This window comes from Rhea americana, unplaced genomic scaffold, assembly GCF_003343005.1.
Source record: "Rhea americana isolate MKP2758 unplaced genomic scaffold, rheAme1 scaffold_40, whole genome shotgun sequence".
NCBI classification, from domain to species: Eukaryota; Metazoa; Chordata; class Aves; order Rheiformes; family Rheidae; genus Rhea; species Rhea americana.
In genome coordinates, this window is record NW_028186535.1 from 3,754,984 (window position 1) to 3,761,335 (window position 6,352).

The window sequence follows — 6,352 nt, forward strand, 5'->3', positions numbered from 1 at the left end:
GATTTAAGAAGCCAAGCCACAGGGAAGACTTCATGTAACTTCCTGTAGTGAAGTGGAAGCCGGCCATATATATGTTTGTATGTGGTTCAAGGGTTTGTTTGGAATTTACAAAGTCTGTGTCTTGGCTACTGTTCACCAGGTTTGTTTGGAGAATAGGTATTGCAGTTGGGGGAAAGCTATTGCAGAGAAGGATGCAAAAGGATTAGGGAAAATGTAACAACTGGGGATGCAAAAGGAGAAAATATTTATGTTCATCTAAAGATTTTACCTAGGTATTTTTGTAAAAAGCCTCTTGAAACAAGACTGAGATTGTTAACAAAAAGTGTTTTGAAGAGGTAAATGATGAGAGAATTTGGAAGAGATTCACATAATCTTTGTGCCTTAACAGTTAAAAGACGGAAGATACCAAGTAAAAAGACAGCTCGGCAGTGTGTATATAGGTATTAACTGGCGAAAAGACAGACTAAAGAGAGACTGTTACATTGAAATGAATAAATATATTTAGTTAGTTATATTTATATATTTATATAGTTATATAKTTATATAGTTATATATTTATAAAAGTTATATTTAATGAAGGGACTATATCTGATTCGTAAACTTGGTATGAGCTGTAGGAAGTAGCATAAATATTTGTATACAGCTGCAAGTGTCCTGGAAAACAAAACAGAGATCTTAAATTAGTATTTCACAATGTGAAGCTGGATGCTCTATGCACATTCATACACATATTATTGCAATCCTCGTCTGTGACAAATGATTTAAGTAGAACATTAGCTTCTAACTCCTTGGCTAATGGAAACTTGTCTGACATGGGTGATGCTTTTGTCAGGGTTAATTTCCACAGTAGGTGGAAATACTAGCTTAAGATACTTTTCCTTCTCTTAGGCTCTTCTGGCATTTATTCCTGCCTGTTGTGTCACAGCACTCTCTATGTCCTCAGTTACAAAGCTAAAATGGTTTGCAGTGTCAGTCTGTCAAATGGATCACAAAAGTGACTCAAATGGAAAATAAACTGGTCAAATCCCTTCCTCACTCTCTGTTTAAAAGGACTGTTTTCCTACTTTTCTTAACCAGATCAGTACTCTGACTTTAACAGAGCAACCCTATGCACACTTGTACCAGTAGAGCATGGAAAAAAGTAGAAAAGCTGATGGAAAGGATGGCAGGAACTCCTTTAGCATGGCCACAGAGATAAGGCTCATGAGACTACAGGGRAATAGATTTTAAGAGAAATCTTGCACAAGCTGGACTATGCTTCACTGTAAATATTACCATTCATACACTGGAGTTGCACTGTCCTGTTGGGATTTTATATTTTGTCCTGGAGAGTAGCTGAGAGTTGTGCCACCTTTGAATTTCTGTGTATTTAAGTAATAAAATTTCTGTGATATGGCTTTAGAAATAGGATTTTACAGGCATAGCACTAAGAACAAAGAATGGTCTCCCATGACAACTCTGGATAAAGGATGGAGATTAGGTATGATAATCAAAAAGCAATGGTTCTGCATCAGATATGATAAACCAGGTTTGCTGAGTTTGAAGAAACTGAGAAGAGGATGCATGATGCTTAGGAATAACGTAACAGTGGTGAGGCAGTTTAGGTAAAATACACTCCCCTCTTTCCCAGTTTTAAGTTTTGTAAAAAAACAAAGACACCTTAACATTCTCTCTCCCTCTCCAAAACAAAGGAACTCATACAGAAAGTCGTGACTTATGTGTTTCTAGCACTGTATTTTGTCTAGTCTGAGGCAAGCTTTTACTTAAATCAGAAAAAAATTGAATGTTGTTTGACTTAAATATTCTCAATAAGATAATCAAAAATCCCTTTGTTCCTTTTGCTTTCTTCAGGTGAAAGTGACTCAACTTCAGACCAAGACAAAAAGACTTGGTTTTGTTGCTTAGGGTAAGGTTTTAACAGCTGAGAACTTTATCCTATAGTTAGACATCTCACTTTAAGCATTTTAGGCATTTCATAGTCAGAGTTTTTTGGGGGATAGGGCCTAATAACCAAATTATTTGTCCCGATCTTTCAACCAAAAGCACTGAAATTTTGCTCAGTGTTACTCTTGCTCCTTAATGAAGATATGTGGACTACTATGTCTGCACAAAGCTGGATTTCCATGACAGATAATTTGAAAACCTGTTCTGTATTGTTGCTGCCTTATTACTTATGTTCTTCTATATTCCTACTATAGATAGACAATAATAATAGCAATAGCCTTACTTCCATCTTCAGATTCTTTAGAGTAGATTATTGTAATGAAGTAAAAATAGCTTTAAAAAATTTGTAACATGTTACTGTCCAGAAAATAAACTTGTGTGCATCAAAGACAGATGATGTAATGAACTGAATGCTGCTCTGCAGATCATTATGCATAACTACTTCAAATCATGGCATCTGTTTAACTTTGATTTATAGTTATACAGCCCTGTGAACCCTATATGCATACATAAATGAAAAATAACAAAGGACAGTCAAACCTTACAGCAGTAGAAGTTTTAGAAGATATGACCAGTGGTTAATATGCTTCATAGCATGAGATCTGATTAAATAAAAAGAGTTTAGGAGCATTCCACTAGAACTACACATGTCCCTTTTGCTCTTATACAAACAAATTAAATTGCAGAGTGCCGCAGCTTAAATCCTAAAGTGCACATGCCATTTTGGCAGTCAGTGATTCTTACAAAAATAAATAAATAAATAAATTCCTATTTTTGAGGTTTTGGAGAGAGAGCAGTTACGTTCTCATATATAATTAAAACATATATAATAWAAAATGATGGTCATTATGAGGAGAAGGCTGAAATATTTATTTGCTAAATTGTCAAAAGGGAAATTTGAGGAAGTTGCAACTTGAATATTTGCTAGGTTCCATCTTGCTACCACAAGCAGTAAAAAGATGATCATGGATGCTCAATTCTTCTCACTGTTGCATGGGAAAATGAACACCTGTATTATGCTTCTGCATTACAAAATTAGGGAGGTATGTATGATTGGACARGAAGATGTACAGTGAAACATACTGAAAGGAATCTAAGAAATTTTACCTACATTTCAGAAGTACGACACAGTTTACTTACCTGAATGAACAATGAGTAAAAGCTGTCCTTAAATTTTTCTGCTGTCTGGTACAGAACATGTAAGATTTTTTTTTTTTTTTGGATCCCATTATAAAAAGCAATATAGTAAGTAGTTTCCAGATTCCATATAGAACTTGTCTTATCTAAGATTTATTTATTTATTTTCCACTATGAAAGGAACTCTGTCCCTACAAATACAAAACCTTTTCATAAATAATTCCATTTACTAGTTCTATGAATCTAATTTGAGCCTATTATTGAGAACAAACTGTCACAAAGTCCCACCATCACACTTTTTTAAAAGCAAGGACACTGCTTAACTTAAATAACCTTAGTAAATTCCTGGCAGCCGAGAGAGATTACAATGCAAATGCTATCAACTGGAGCTGCTGAATGCAGATTTGCTTCTAGATTGCCTTAGTGGGTGATGCAGTCCTTCTAAAAACAATAGAGAAAAAATTAATTACTTCTGTCTCTTTAGAAGTTTTACGGACTTAATCCATACAACTTCTCTGTTTTAGGTAAATTATAGTCTCTGTTTTAAAGAAGTATTCCCTTTCTGGGAATGCTGGGGCAGAAATGGCTTTTAAGATGTTTTCTTTTGTATATAAAATAGTACAGAAAATAGTAGTAAATTGTACCTACATAAAATAGTTACTAACAAGTAATATTATAAACAACTACAAAATAACCAGCATTAATAACTGTTACATACTTTGTTACAGCCATTTTAAGGTTATAGGAGAAGTAAAATCTGTAGGAAATTTACTGATACAGTTTGTAAAAGTGGACATGTTTTTGGAATCTGAATCACTTAATCAAGTCTGACTAATAAATAGCAGACTCCAAGCTACAGGTTGCAATTTCTTGAGTCTAGCCTAATTTTGCTATCAGTTAGAGCAAAAAGATAAAAGGGTTGATAGCTCCTACAGAACAGAAAAGGGATTAGCATTAACATGTTAGCCATTGTAGAGCAGAAAGAAATCAAGAAAAAGGAGGAAAATGTCATAATAAACTGTCAGTATAATAATCATAACCATTATCATCATAATAAATGATATCATAACCAATATGAATTTTGAGTCTAATTTTAATTGTCTGTCATGGTTTTAGGCTTGCCTTTTGAAGGTATTTTGTGCTCTCCTCCATAAGGAGTAATAAGTAAATTGCATTTTTGTGACTTTTTCAAAGCAGCGAGCTATTTATGGCAGAAGAATCTTCCTACTGAAGAAAAAATAATGCTTAAAGAAGTAAGTTGGTAGACATTCTGAGTATTCTTTTCAGAGCAGGTAGCGGGCCTAGGTGTCTACCACAACTGTGCGCTAGTCATGGAGAATCAATTAAAATGACAAAACTGTCTTTTGAAATTCATTTTTGATAGTCTTACACAAATGTCCCTACATATTTAGGTTAAGCTATTATGTCACAAGTTTTCTCATGATCATCACAGTAGCACTTAGTGCCTTAAAGAAGTGTAGCTAGTAGTCTAAACATAAGCTTCTTCTACTTAGCATACTTTCATCTATTCTAAAATAGCATTTTAACTACAATGAATACAAAATTAACAGTCTTAAGCTGAAGGCATGACACTTACTTTTAGCTATGCAGAATGATGTATACAGCACCACTCACTGTTCCTCCACATGAAAGTTAGGGCCAGTCTTAAGACCTCCTGTACCGTGAATCTTACTGTCACGGATAGGATTCTGAAAATTTTCATTGTCTTCATATTCTAATGTCCTCTTCCATGCTTACAGCAAGGCAAAAATCTACAAAAATAATATCAAAACCACTAATAAAAGTGAAGTACCAGAGAAGTATATGTCAATTAATACTCAGTTATTACAGGTCATAGAGTAAATTAATAGTATTAATGCATAAAAATTAAGTAGTAGCAACACTGTATCACATATAAAATGAATTTTACTTTAATGAGTGGTAGTTGCCACATGCAACTAGTTAAGACAAAAAATTAMAATACATTTTTGCTTCAGCATACCAGGTTCACATTCACAAGCACCAGCTACATTATAGTTAGCTGAAGCTTCCAGTATAAGTCATATATGTATGTGGTAGTTTAAAGTTTTATTTCTATTGTAAATGTTATACTCTGTTTAATGAAACAAATGTTATATGCTAACTTGTGCAGCAGCTCTTGGAATTCAAGAAACAATTTTAGGACAAAATGTATTACCCAACATATCTAGCTAATACTTATTGCAAGAACATCCATCAAATATTACTTACAAATCTGTTCCAGAGCTGAAGGAATGTTATTTTCTCTTTCCTTTGGAAACACTCATTGGGAAATTCCAGTGTCCACACTCTGTATCAAAGTGACAATCAGTAAGTTCCTATGTGGCTAGAGTTTGTTACTATATGTACTGTATTCTACTGTGCTTTGTGTACTGTACTGTACAAAATGTTCCTTTTCAACTAGCAGCAATATTGGAGGACACTAGAGTAGCTCCTTATCTAACTAAACTATTTAAGATGCCTTTTAAATCAGCTCATGGGTTTGTTATTACTTTCATTTATTTGCATTACTTAACTGATTAACCAATGAATCCAAATTTCTAGTTCTGATGTTTAATTACTTAATTGACTTAGCCTTTTTACATTTGTGATATGAAAATACTGAAATGGAAGCCTGCAGACTAGACTTGCTTTGCTGGAAGCTGTGACTGAAGTGAAGGAAGTGATAAGGTCATCCCCCTTCAGCCTAAAGGATAAACCCTACTCGACCCAGTTGTGCTGGATAAATGAACATATTTGCCCACTTAATCATTACCAAAATAAAATTAAGTTATCAATAAGGCCTGTTGCATAAAACCCATACTGCAAGTATGTGACTTGAGTTACTATGAGGAAATCATGGAATGGGGCAGGGGGAAGCAATTCTGTAGTTCCATTCTTTTTACCCTACTTCTAAATAAACGCAGCACGTTTTAACAACGCAGACCTGAATTCTTGTGCAACCCGACTCTGCTGCTATTGCAGGTGCACCCAGGCACATCCTGGCTGGATGCCAGCCTCCTGGCACGTATCTTCCCATCAGTGAGAGCATGCTGCCGAGGAATGGAGAGATCACTGGCTTGACCCTATCACCTAGCAACTTGGTGGTAAGTTGCTGAAGCAAGAAAGAAGAATCGTCACTTTAAGTGAAGCTGGTATTACAGGCCTTTAAAATATGACTTCCATGAAACGAGTCTGAGAATAAACCCTGGACATAGACGAATTCAGCAGTTTTAAGGGAGCAAGTGTAGCC

The 6,352-nt window shown here is 34.8% G+C and overlaps 1 long non-coding RNA gene across 1 annotated transcript; it reads right to left on the reverse strand.

Annotated features, from left to right (window-relative positions):
• Nucleotides 1-568: 568 nt before the first annotated feature.
• Nucleotides 569-6,084, reverse strand: LOC146590610 (uncharacterized). The gene is made up of 4 exons (XR_014896962.1): nt 6,047-6,084; nt 5,332-5,410; nt 4,679-4,853; nt 569-654 (listed from the first exon to the last, which is right to left on the reverse strand). It is a non-coding gene; the product is annotated as an uncharacterized LOC146590610 (long non-coding RNA).
• Between the last annotated feature and the right edge of the window lie 268 nt (nt 6,085-6,352).